Source organism: Equus caballus, chromosome 12 (genome assembly GCF_041296265.1).
Source record: "Equus caballus isolate H_3958 breed thoroughbred chromosome 12, TB-T2T, whole genome shotgun sequence".
Classification (NCBI taxonomy): Eukaryota; Metazoa; Chordata; class Mammalia; order Perissodactyla; family Equidae; genus Equus; species Equus caballus.
In genome coordinates, this window is record NC_091695.1 from 10,195,357 (window position 1) to 10,209,453 (window position 14,097).

At 43.5% G+C, this 14,097-nt stretch overlaps 1 long non-coding RNA gene across 1 annotated transcript; it reads right to left on the bottom strand.

Annotated features, from left to right (window-relative positions):
* Positions 1 to 10,743: 10,743 nt before the first annotated feature.
* On the bottom strand, positions 10,744 to 13,323 carry LOC111776038 (uncharacterized). Its single transcript, XR_002812077.2, has 3 exons — positions 13,182 to 13,323; positions 12,613 to 12,841; positions 10,744 to 10,903 (listed from the first exon to the last, which is right to left on the bottom strand). It is a non-coding gene; the product is annotated as an uncharacterized lncRNA (long non-coding RNA).
* Between the last annotated feature and the right edge of the window lie 774 nt (positions 13,324 to 14,097).

A 14,097-nucleotide genomic window follows, 5' to 3' on the forward strand; every position in this document is an offset into this window, starting at 1 on the left:
GGGGGGGGGGCTTTGGGGAGAAAAAGGAAAAAAATAAAATCTTTAAAAAAAAAAAGAAGACAGAGACCATCTCCGTCAAATGCCCCCCACCCCCCGTCCCATGCTGATTCATACTCAACCCTTTCCCCCATCCCCAGCCCCTGGCAACCACCAGTCTATTTCCTGACCTGTAGTTTTGCCTTTTCCAGGATGTCACATGGATGGACTCCTACAGAATGAGACCCTTTGCCTCTGGCTTCTTTCATTTAGCAAAAGGCCTCTGTGACTATCCGTGTTGTCGCAGACAGCAGGATTGTTCCTTTGTTTTATTTCTTGTACAACGCACCACAGATTCACTATCCATTCCCCGGTTGAAGGACATTTGGGTTGTTTTCAGTTCTTCATGATTGTGGATAAAACACTCCTGTACAGGTTTTTGTGTAAACACGAGCTTTCATTTCTCTTGGGTCATATGGGAAGTCTATGTTTAACTTTATATGAAACCGCCATGCTGTTTTCCAGAGTGGCTGTCCCGTTTTGCACTCCTGCCATCCCTGGAGGAGGACTCCAGGAGCTCGGCATCCTGGGCAGCCCTTGGTGTTGTCAACAGCGTGAACTTAAAAGATGCAAATCTGATTACGTCAATGGTTTAATGTCTTTTCATTGCTTTTGGGCTCAAGATCTCTACGCGTCCTAGGAGGTCTGGCACCGTCTTGCTCTCTCTCCACCCCAGCTTCCTCTCACCTCTGCCCCTTTTGTGGGGTGTTGCAGGCCCCCCACCTTCCCCCAGCATCTCCAGGGCGCTCTCTCCTGCCTGGAGCCCTCTGCCTGGGGTCATTCACCCTGCTCTCTGCTGGGTTAACGCCTCCTCAACTGTCACATCTCAGCTCTAATGTCCCTCCCTCGGCAAACTTTCCTGACCCCCAAACTAGATCTGGGTGACTTCGCGTTCTTCTCATGGTGCCCCGTGACTTTCCTTCATAGAACTTACCGCAATTTGGAAACACATTTTTATTTCTGCGATCATTAGATTAAGGCCACTTTCCCTTCCAGCCTTCCATCCTGATGGTAGGATCTGTGTCCATTTCACTTGCTATTGTTTCTCCACTTTCTTGGGCACAGAGTGAGTAGCCAATAAATATTTGTCATAATTATGAATAAAATGACTGGTGAGGTTCCCTGTAGCTGGAACGGGCCAGGAAAGGACCTCAAACCTTCCAGGACTTCTGGCCGATGTCTGAGCTTTGCGATGTAGGACGAGTTTCCCACATTCCCAGGGCTCTCGCCAACCACCGTCGTGGGCATCAGACCCCTAAACCAGATGGAAAGTGTGTGCTTCATTCTCCTTTCCAGGGCCCCGCCCTGCCTCAGGGGGCACCAGCCCCCAGCAGCATCCTTTCCACGCCCTTCATGGTGGGCCGACTCTCTGGCATTTACAAGTAGCTTTGCTCATTTTCTATCAGGTTTTGTGTCTTATTTTATCTTCCTCGTATTTTTTATCAGGAAAAATTTTGACATGGCGAAAAATCACACTGAGGATGACATAATGAGCGTCTGTGTTCCTTCCCCCAGGATAAGAGCGAAACCATCACAGAAAGCGCTTAAAGCTGTCTGCTCTCGCATTCCTTCTCTCTAGAGATAATCTAGAAAGTCTGGAATTTGATGATTATCACTGCCATGCGTGTTTTTGTATCTTTGCTAAATATGTGAGTATCCATAAACCATTTGCAGTGTTTTTCATATTTTTAAATTCTATATGAATATGATTATATTGTATGCACTTTTTATTAACTCAGTCTATTCCCCAGTTTTATGTCTGTGAGATTCATCCATGTTGTACACACAGCTTTGGTTCATTTATTTTCGTTGGTGTGTAAGTTGTGCTTGCTCGAATATATCATAAGTAGTTATTTGTTCTCCTGTGATGAGCAGGGAAGTTGTTTCCAATTTTTGGTATAACAAATAACGTGGAATTGAGCATTCACGTGTGTCTTCCTTCTGCACAAGGGTTTCTCTAGAATGTGCCCAAGAGAGGACGGCAGTGTCGTAAGATGTCCGCAAGTTACTTGAGTTACTGAGAAGCGCGGTGTGAGGTGGCCCCACCAGCAGTGAATGAATTTCCTTTGCTCTTCATCTTTGCCACCACTTGGTGTTGTCTCACTCTTCATTTTTATCAATAATGGGAGTAAAACGGAAACTCACAGTGAGGTTTAATTCGTATTTTCCTTACTGCTTCATAGGAGTTATTTATATATCACTGATCCTGACTCTGTGTCTGCCATCCATACGGCAGCCCTCCTTTCTCAGTTAGTGATCACCTCCTTTCTCAGTTAGTGATCACCTCCTTTCTCAATTAGTGATCACCTCCTTTCTCAGTTAGTGATCACCTCCTTTCTCAGTTAGTAATCACCTCCTTTCTCAATTAGTGATCACCTCCTTTCTCAGTTAGTGATCACCTCCTTTCTCAATTAGTAATCACCTCCTTTCTCAGTTAGTAATCACCTCCTTTCTCAATTAGTAACCAGTAAAGTCTATGGTGACTTTTGGTACACAAACATTTTTAATGTTAAAATAGTCATTTACATAAATTTTTTTCTTTCATGGCTCATATGTTTTGTGTTTTGTCTAAGAAAATCTTTCCGGCTCTGAAGTAATAAAGATATTCTCCTCTTTTTTATTCCAGAAGATTTAAACTCTTTTTTTTTTCACATTTAAGTCATTAATCCACCTGAGATCTATGTATGTGTTTGGTTGAAGGTGGACATCTAATTTTATTTTTTCCGTTAAGATATCAACTGATTGACTTTCGTATTGATTTGCGATGTTGCCTCTGGCGAGCATAAAGTTTCCATATTCATGTGGGAATGTAAAGCTTCCATATATGCTTCTGGCCTCACTGTTCTTCTGTCCCATTGATCCGTGCTTCTATCCTTGCACCACACCACACTGTCTTAATTAAATTGACATCATAGTAAGTCTGAATACTTGCTAGGACAAACGCCACTAACTTCAAAATTGCCTTGGCTGTTCTCACTCTTCCATATATATATTTTTAGAATCCATTTGTTGAGTACGATGAAAAAGGTTTTGGAGATTTTGATTGAAATTGAATTGAATTGAGAAATTAACTTGGAGGAAATTGACATATTTATGATCTTGAATCTTGCCATCAATGAACGTGACTTCTCTCTCCATTATTGCAGCCTTCTTAAATGTTTTTTTAATAAAGTCTTGCTGTTGCTACATAAAGCAACTTGGAAATCTTTTGCAAAATTTATTTTTTGCTTACTTATTTATGTTGCTATTATAAATGGAATCTTTTTAAAATTACTTTTTCTAGCTCTATGGTGCTAGGATTTAGAAATTCATTTTATTTTTTTCTTATTGATCTTACATCCAGCAATCATGGCCAAACTCCCTTTGTTCTAATAACCTGTCTGTAGATTCTCTGGGGTTTTCTCCGTAGATAATTTTGTTTCTTCCTGTTCATCTCTATTTCATTTCTTTTTCTTTTATTACTGCGTAACTAGGATCTCCAAGTCAATATTGAATAAAGACAGAGAAAATAGTTAGTCTTCTCCACTGATGTAATTTCTTTTCAGGTTATAATCATAAAAAGCCAATTTGGGTTTTCTATTCCTTTTTTCTCTCTTTATGTTTTATACTACACATTTTCTGTAATTGGTAGGCATTACATTCATTTTTCCTTTTATTTTCTTTAGAAAAAATTCAAGCTCCTAGAAGAGTTAAAAGAATAACCCAGTGAGGAGCCACGTGCCATCGTGTCACCATGTTAACATTTTGCCACACCAGTTCCATCTCTCTGTATATAAACACACACACACACTCTCTCTCTCTCTCTCTCTTCCTTTTGACCAAAACACTCCATAGTTAGCTGCGAACATCATGGTGTTCACCCCTAAACACTTCAGCACGCATCTGCCAAGAATAGGTCATTTTCCTGTACAGCCTCAGCACTATTCCACACCTGAGACCATCGATGTTAATTCGATAACTTCATCCAACACACTGTGCATATTCAAACTTCTCCAATTATCCTCAAAACATATTATACCGCTCTTTAAAAAATCTGGAATTCAATCCAATTTCATCCACTGCATTTGGCTGTTACCTCTCTTCAGTCTCCCCAAATCTAGAACAGTTTTGCCCGGTTCTTCATTTGGCTTCTTTCACCGAGCGTCTTGCCATGAGCATCCTCCATGCCATTGCGCATAGCAAGGGTTCACTGATTCTTATTGCTGTGTGATATTCCGTAATGAATCCTCCACAACTTTCCCATTTTAATGGTGGGCCCTGGGGCAGTTTTATATTTTGCTTTCATTCATAGAGCTGCTAATGATATCCTTGTACATGACCCTTGGTGACATGTACATATACGCCCTTGGTGACACTGGAAGGGAACTGTGGGTCTTTGGATAGGTCCACGTGCAGCTTCAGTAGCAATTGCCAGTTTTCCAAAGTAGTTCTACCAATTTATTCTCCCCCGAGCAAAGTATAAATGTTCTGGTCGTTCCAGTGGGTATTGTCTCTTTTTAATGTCGGTCGTTCTGATAAGTGAGCTATCGTCCCTCATTGTGCTTTTCTCATGCGTTCCCTGAGAACTCATGGAGTTCAGCATCTTCTCACATGTCTGTGGATCAAGTTGGGAAAAATTGACATCTTTGCAATATTTAGATTTTTTTTTCATTTCAACAGTGTTTTATGGATTTCAATGAGAAGGCCTTGCACCTCTCTTATTATATTTATTCCTAGGTATTTGATGCTCTGGGGCGCTCCTGTAAAAGTTTTCACTTTAAAATTTTTGTCTTCTTTGTGTAGCTGTGGGTACATAGGACTATAATTGAGTTTTCCTATTGGCTTTGAATCCAGTGATCTTGCTAAACTTACTTATTAATTCGAATAGTTTATCTAGAGATTCTTTAGAATTAGCTCCATATGCAATCGTATCCTTCACACATAATGACAGCTTGATTTCTTCCTCTCCGTTATTTGTCTCATTTATTTTGTTTCCTTGCCTTATATCATTAGCATAATGTTGAACACAGTGCGATGTTGAATAAAAGTGACTGTTTCAGCAGACACCCTGGTCTTAAACCCGACCTCCGAGGGGACAGCTTTCAATAATTAACCATTAAGCATAACCTTGTCTGTAGGTTTTCTGTACCTATGCTTTATCGGATCACGGAAGTTCCTTTCCAATCCTCTTTTGCTAAGAGTTTTATTTTTTATTATGAATGGTTATTAACTTTTATCAAATGGTTTTTAATGCACCTATCAGGTGGACATATGATTTTTTTCCTTTGATCCATCGATGTGGCGGATTATAGTGATCAACTTTTATATGTCAAAGCAACCTTGCATACCTGGAATCAACCTCTCTTATCTATGACGTGTTGTCCTTTTTATATGTTGCTGTATTTGATTGTTTAACATTTTAAGATTTTTGTATGTATGTTTATAAAAAGGGATTAATTGGGGATTTTTTTCTTCTTTTTTTCCATAACATCCTTTCCAGGTTTTGGTATCCAAGTTTTGCTGTTCTCATAAAATGAGGTGGGAAATGTCCCTTCTTTTTCTATTCTCTGGAAGAAATTATGTAAGATTGGTGTTATTTCTTCCTAAATGTATGAAAGAAGTCTCCCAGGAAGCCATTTGGGCCAGTATTTATCTTTCTGGGAATATTTTAATGAACAGATTCCGTTTACTCAAGAGATATAGGACAATTCAAATTTTCTGCTTGTTCCTTCAGTCCTTTGGCAAGTTTATTTTTTTTAATAGAAATATCCATTTCATCAAAATCTTAAAAATTGATTCAAGTAAAATTGCTTATAATGTCTTCTTATGTATCTTTAAGGTCTGTGAAATCTGTAATGACATCTTCCTTTGCGTGTCTTCCATCAGTCATTCGTGTTTTCTCTCTTTGTTCTTGATCAGTTTTACTAGATGTTTATATATTTTATAAATCTTTTCAAAGAACCAGCTTTGGGCTTAATCGATTCATGTACTTTCTATTGCATTGATTTCTGGTTTTCTCTTTATTTCCTTCCTACTTCCGTTGGTTTAATGAGCTGTTTTGTCTGTCTTCTTGAGGCAGGAACTTAGATCACTGATGTCACTCTCATTTCTAATATACGTATTGAAGGCTATCCATTTTCCTGTAAGCATTTCTCTGGCTCTCCCTCACACACTTTACATGCCTTATCTTTATTGCCATTTGTGTTAGCCAGGCTTCTCCAGAGAAACAGAATTGATGGGATGTGTGTGTATGCACGCATGTATATGTATATGCGTGTGTGTGTGTATATATATATAGGATTTATTGTAAGGAATTGGCTCAGTGATTACAGAGACCCAGGGAAGAGAGGATGTTGTGGTTCGAGTCCTAAGACTGTTTGCGGGCAGAATTCCCTCTTGCTGGGGGGAGGTCAGTTTTTGTTCTGTCAAAGCCTTCAACTGATTGGGTAAGACCCACACAATGAGGTCTCATTATAATGCCGCAATGAACCCACATTATGGAGAGAAACTTGCTTTACTCAAAATCCACTAATTCAAATGGAAATTTCATCCCAAAAAAGTCCTCACAGAAACATCCAGAACCATGTTTGACCAAATATCTGGGCACCATGGCCCAGGGAAGTTGACGTATAAAACTAACCATCACACCATTCATTTCAAAGTGTTTTCTAATTTCCTTTGTAATTTCTTTTTTGACCTATGGATTTTAAAAAGTGTATTCTTTAATTGCCAGGCAACTGGCAATCTTCTAGTTATCTTTTTGTTCTTGATGAGTAGCTTAACTCTACAATTATCAGAGAATGTACTCAATAATTCCAAGCTTTCCACATTTTTGAAGCTTTTAAAAAATTTTATTTTTATTTATTTATTTTATTGAGATAACATGGGTTTATAACATTGCATAAATTTCAAGTGACATCATTCTATTCCGTCTTCTGTATAGACACATTGTGTTCAACACCAAAAGTCTAGTTTCCATCCATCACCGCAAACACATGCTCCTTCACCCCTTTTGCCGTCCCCCCACCCCCTTCCCCTCTGGTAACCACTAATCTGTTCTCTGTATCTGTTTGTTTGTTTATCTTCCACATAAGAGTGAAATCATACGGTATTTGCCTTTTTCCATCTGACTTATTTGCCTTAGCCTAATACCCTCCAGGTCCATCCACGTTGCTGCAAATGGCAAGATTTCATCTTCATGGCTGAGTAGTATTCCCTTGTATTTATATACCACATCTTCTTTATCCATTCATCCATTGAAGGGCACTTGTGTTGTTTCCAACCTTGGCAATTGTGAAGAATGCTGCAATGAATAGAGGCTTTTTTTAAGGGACCAGTATATGGTAAATATTCCACATGCACTTGAAAAACGTGTGGATTCAGCCATCATCAGTTGCAGTGTTCTCTATATATTAATTGGGTCAAGTTTGTTGTGGTTTTTTTAGATCTTCTATAGTCTTGATTTTTTTCCTTACTTTCTGTCAGCAACCAAGCAGGTTACATTAAAGTCTCCTGCTATGAATTTGGATTTGTACCTTTATTTTATTCTGTTTGAGGAAGATTAGCCCTGAGCTAATATCTGCCATCAATCCTCCTCTTTTTTGCTGAGGAAGACTGGCCCTGAGCTAACATCTGTGCCCATCTTCCTCTACTTTATACGTGGGATGCCTGCCACAGCATGGCTTGATAAGCGGTGCATATGGCTGCCCCCAGGGCCTGAACCAGCGAACCCCGGGGCCACAGAAGTGGAGTGCATGAACTCAACCACTGCACCACCAGGCCCGCCCATCTTTTATTTTTTAAGCTCTATCAGTTTGTGCTTTCTACATTTTAAAGTTCTGATACTGGGGACATGCAGACTTAGGACCGCAGTACCTTCCTCGTATCATCCTTAGGCGACATCCTTTTCTCTGATAATGCTTCTTGTCATAAAGTATATTTTTTCTGACATGCAATCTTTGATGCCTAGTCACATGAGTTTTTAGCTGGCTCAAATATGCATATTGTGTCATCTTCCATTCAAAAATGATTTAAATTTTATTTTCTAAAACTGCTTTATTGAGGTATAACTGACGAAAAGCCGCACGTATTTAACGTCTAAAACTTGATGAGCTCGGCGATAAGTAGACATCTGTGAAACCGTCACCACAATCAATGCGCAAACACACCCACCACCTCCGAAAGTTTCCTCCCACCCTCTTCATTTAATATTATTTTTTTCTTTCTGATGAGATCCACCCTCTCAGCAAATTTTTCAGTGTACAATATTGCTAGCTGGAAGCACTAAGCTGTGTGGGAGTTCTCCAGGACCATTCATCTTGTGTAACTGAAACATAGTACCCTTTGGGTAATACATGCGTTTCTCCCGCCCACCAGCCGCTGGCAACCACCATTCTACCCTGTTTCTGTGAGTTTCACTATTTTCGATTCCTCGTCTATGTGGTATCATGTATTCATCGTCCTTCTGAGTCTTGCTTATTTCACGTAGAATAGCGTGCTCCAGGTTCATCCAGGTTGTTGTAAATGGCAGGACTTCCCTCTTTTTTATGGCTGAATAATACTCCATTGTACGTATATACCATATTTTCTTTATCTCTTCATCCATCTGTAGACATTCAGGTGTTTCCAGGTCTTGGCTGTTGTGAATAAGGCTGCAATGAACACGGAGTGTAGATATCTCTTTGAGATCCTGGTTTCTGTTCCTTTGGATGTTTTCCCAGAAGTAGGATTGCTGGATCATATGGCAGTTCTCTCTTTCATTTTTTGATGATCCCTTGAGCAAACACTGACTCCAGCACATGCTTACCGTCTGGCTAGCATTTTCTTGTAGTTCTTGCCCTCTCATTGTTTCTCTGACTTCACTGCCAGCTCAGTCATGCTTTTAAAAATGTTTCACTTGTAGGGGCCAGCCCAGTGGTGTAGCAGTTAAGTTCGTGTGCTCTGCTTCAGCAGCCCAGGGTTCACTGGTTCGGATCCTGGGCGTGGACCTACACACTGCTTATTAAGCACTGCTGTGGCAGGCGTCCCACATATAAAGTAGAGGAAGATGGGCACGGATGTTAGCTCAGGGCCAGCCTTCCTCCAAAAACATATATATATTTTACTTATACTCTCAAGCATTTTTAAATCTTTGTGTACTGAGAAGGGTTCCTCTGAATACTTATTCTAAAACATCTGAAAATGGAAGTCTCTTCTTCCTCTGTTTCTTAACTGAGCTATTTATTTTCCTACAATTTGTAGGAAACCTCTACAAATTACCCTTTTATCTGGTATATGTGTTATAAACACGTCCTGGCAGTCTCTGTGTCCTCATCGTCTTTGTCTTTCGACTTTATTTGTGGTATCATTATTTATAGAGAAAAATCGAACACTTAGGAAATTAAATCTGTCCACCCTTTTCTTCACGGCTTCCGGGCCTCAAACCTTACCTGATAAGACATTTCCCAGCACCTACATTTTTTTTTAATTTTTCAAAGTTTTAGTTGTTGTGAAGTTTTTAATCCATCTGGAATTTATTATTGTAGACAGTGTACAGAAAGGACTTTACTTAATTCAGCCCAGGCGCAGAGTTAATTACGCTGGCCCCTCTTAGTAAATAAACCAGTCAACCCACTGAACCGAAATGTCGCCTTTATCCGACTTTACGCTCTCACATAGGCTTGAGTCTCTTTTTTGACTCTCTGTTCTTGGCTAATGACATATTTGTGTATTTCGGTGCCAAAACCATACTTCTTTTTACCTTTAGACTCAAGTTCAGACCTAATATTTCCTAAGGCAATTTCCTCCACTATTACTTTTCAAACTTTTTCGTGGCAGGTCTTGAATATTTATTCTTCTATCTGAATTTTAAATTATTTTTCCTGCCCCAAAGAAGAATTCTATTATTATATTTTTGCCTTATATTTACATTAATTTAGGAAGCAATTTTTCTTTTCTTTTCTCTTCTTTTTTTGTGAGGAAGATTGGCCCTGAGCTAACATCTGTGCCAACCTTCCTCTATTTTATGTGGGATGCTGCCACAGCGTGGCTTGACGAGAGGTGCTAGGTCCTTGCCCAGGATCTGAACCTGTGAACCCTGGGCCGCTAAAGTGGAGCGTGGGAACTTAACCACTACGCCACCAGGCCGGCCCCAGGGAAGCACTTTCCTTTCCATGCCTTCCTTTAAAATTTGTTTTGCCACACATACATAGTTGAAATTGCAGAATCAATATGCTTCTGTACATGTAACATGCTGACTCCTCTGCACATCATTTCATTTAATTCTCACGACGATCTCTGTGAAAGAATTAATGAAATCCCCATTCTAGGCTGAGAAAGAGAAGGTCGGAGAAAAGAAGTTGCGGGCCTGAGATCACCAGTGAGAGTGGGCAGAGGTTTCAGCCCTGATGTTCTTCGGAACATGCTCACAAGGTGATGTGGGCCTCTGAGAATTCATTCCCAAAGATTTGGATCCATTCTCAGGCCCACGTTTTCTTGTTTGAATGCCTGTGTTTGTAAATGCGGAGCAGTGAAAAACCCACTTTCTATGGAATGAAAGATCCGCTTTGCCCCCTCTTGGGGCACAGCTTCATCTCAAAGCCTGACCACCTGCCTGCTGGGTGCGGTCGATCGTTCGTTCTTTCTCTCACCCACCCAGCAGCTATGTGGGGGGTCCCCAGTGTGTGCAAGCATCCGTCTTCATATGTCACTGTTGTGGGCCCATCAGACATCAGAGAGGCAGACCCAGGCTTTGCCCCAGTGAATTACAGTGTATTTGAGGAGCCATGAGCACACACAGAGCAGTGAGGGTGGCCTCTGTGGTTCCCGCTGAGTCCTCAGGTCCAGCCCCTGGCAGGTATAACATCTCCTTGGAGAACGAAGGAACCAACGAAATCAGCAACACAGGATGCTGAGGGGGGAAAGGGAAGAACTGAGTCTATTTCACACGTCAGTGTGAAACAATCCTCTCAAGGGGAAACAGAAACGCAATTAGGAACACACCCGCTGCGGTCAGCACTGTAACATCAGCTTTGAAATAAAGGAGAGGCCTTTTATGACAATGTTCTCATGAAGATGAAAGGAGGGGACCTTCTGGGCCCTGGGCAGGAACAAAGGCAGCTCTTTCTCTCTCGTTTACCTTCCTGCCTGAGAAGAGGACACGGCTGTGGGCCAGGATCCCAGGGGAAGGGCTGGGACGAGGCAGCTGGTCTATGTGCTCCCATCTGGGCAGGATTTCTTCTTCCACCTGCTGGAGGAGTCTGCTGTGGGCTGCACCAATGTTTATTGTGCTCGACCAAGTGGCCCCCTTGTCTTAGGAGTTCACTTTTTTTATTTTTTCTTTCTTTCTTTATTTTTGAGGAAGATTAGCCCTGAGCTAACATCTGCCGCCAATCCTCCAGACTGGCCCTGAGCTAACATCCGTGCACATCTTCCTCTACTTTATATGTGGGACGCCTACCACAGCATGGCTTGATAAGTGGTGCCATGTCTGCACCCGGGATCCGAACCTGCAAACCCCCAGCCGCCCAAGCAGAACGTTTGCACTTAACTGCTGCACCATCGGGCTGGCCCTGATGAGTTCATTTTTTTTTTTAAAGATTGGCACCTGAGCTAATAACTGTTGCCAATCTTTTTTTTTTTTTGTTCTACTTTATCTCCCCAAACCCCACCCCCGTACATAGTTGTATATCTTAGTTGTGGGTCCTTCTAGCTGTGGCATGTGGGACGCTGCCTCAACGTGGCCTGACGAGCAGTGCCATGACCGCGCCCAGGATCCGAACCTTGGGCTGCCGCAGCAGAGCGCGCGCACTTAACCACTCTGCCATGGGGCCAGCCCCAATGATTTCATTTTTAACTTAGATAGTGTCTCCTAATTTAGGACTCCTATTTTCCAAAAATATGACACATTGATAGCTTAAAGCGAATTTAGCAATCACCTCATTCATAATTTCCCCAACTAATTTATCAAAGATTATATTCCTGAAGATCTTAATTGATTTTCAGAAAAAAAGGGATGAGAATGTTCTGTGATCAGTAACGTTTGGAAATGCCAAATTGAAGAAAATTGAAGAGATTTCTTCGCTGTGGATCTTTGAGGGGTCTTGGCACCCTAATGTGCATTCGAACTGCAAAGAGGGGGCCACAGTCAGAATTTCCGTATTTGACCCTGAAATCCACCCCCTCCGCCATGGGCCCAAATTTCACCATCTTCTTGGGATATAGTGTTCCACGGGACCCAGTTTGGGAGACCCCAATCCAGTCCAAACTTCTCATTCATAGAGGAAAGATCTGAGCCTCAGAGCAAGGAAAGACTGCTGCTCCAGGTTCCGTGTTGACTGGAGGCCAGTTCTGGAATCCTGGCCCTGAATCTGGGGCTCTCTCAATTAAACAGACCATCCTGTCTGAGGCCCGGCGGGTTGAAAGGTGGACATAGTTAATATCTCGGTTATATGTGAAATAAATGAGAATATTCTGATGACTTTGCAAAATAGGGCAGTCCAGAGAAGAATGGAGGGAGATACCAAGCTGAGGAAAGGTGGGGGATCTGCGAGGCTGGATGGTGGGGCTCGGGCAGAGGGTTCACATCCTCTCTGTGTCCTCCCCCCCACGCTTCAGAACCTTCTGTGACGGCGCCATGACTCTGCGATGCGATGCGATGCGGGCCCGGAACTCAGCTCCTAGGCGCCGCGTCTCAGCGGCCAGCTGCACCCGCTTGATGGGCGAATCTCTCTCTTCTCCTGAATGGGGTGAGTGGCCCCTGGCGGAGCTCAAGCCTGGCTTCTTGGAGGATCAGGTCTGTCTTCTGCTTCCTGTGGGGCCAGGCTCTTCCTTCTGGTTTCTCCATTTCCTAAAGAGGAATCCATTTCTATTAATGTGGAAGAAAACTGGAAACACAGATCAGGTAAGGAAAGGCAAGGCCCAGTCCCAGGAAGACTGCGTGATGCTTCTCTCCCTGCCTTTCTAAGGCGGTTACTGGGGGTAGAGAGCTGCCTGGGGCCAGAACTCTCAGGAAAGACTAACCAGCATCCTGCTGGGAACAGGCAGGGTGGGGCGGGGGTTGGAGGAGGGACCGGGGCTTCCATCCATGGCTCACAGACTGAGGCTGGCAGAGAGACACAGGGTAGAAACTCAGATGGGGTGAGTCAGTAGCCGTGGATCGGGCTCCCGAGAGAGTCTGGGACCCTTACTCGGAACAGTCGGATGGTCGTCAGTGAACCGTGTGCATCAGTCATCTTTGCATCTCAGGTGTCCCAGGGCACAGCCTTCCCTTGGCGTTGGGGCTGATCTGGGGCCAGTGCTGGGCCTCCGAACGCCTCTGATCAGACGTCCTAGCAACGCCCCAGAGGAGGGGCTCACGGGAAGAGCACCTTAGATTCCGGGCTCTGCCCAGCCAGGGGCCCGAGGGAGCCATGGAGCCGGGCCACGGGTCTGACCACTGGGTGGCGCTGTGAGCCGCAGAGGTGGATGCTGGAGGACCACTCCGGGACACCCCATGAGAGACGGCATCCGGTCTGCATCCCTCACCGGAAGTTGTGAGGCTCCCGGGGGTGCTGCCTGTGCCAGCATTTTGTAAATGACACGGCGCTGCACACGCGAGCCTTACTGTTACCATCGTGGACCATTTCACTGTTTGTGCTAATTCCTGGGGCTCCCAGGGTCCAATGTGAAAGGGACATTCTGGGCCTCCCATAAGCCGCCTTTGTTCCTGCCTTCATCTGGTCCCACCCGGGCTCCACTGTGCAGAGCTTGCCTGGAAACAGCTGGGGTTGCGCAGGCTGAATCTGCCTGATTCATTTCCCTGTCATCGCCCACCCCCAACCCTCTCTGCTCCCCACCACGAGACCCCACTTTGTCCCACTCAGGCAGACCCGACTCCACCCTTCCGCACACTGTCCCCGGGAGCCCAGCCCCAAACAGCCCCCCAGGCTGGCCCCTCCGTCCCACAATCCCAGCAGGGACCTCTCACGTCTGCCGTTATTAATTATAGTTTCTTATTTTCTGGATTCTTGATGCTCTGGCACCTGGGGCCTCGTTGAAGGGAAAGACTGCCCCTCCGAGGGCTACCCAATTCTTAGAGACAGCAAATCTCTTGCCTGGGAGGGC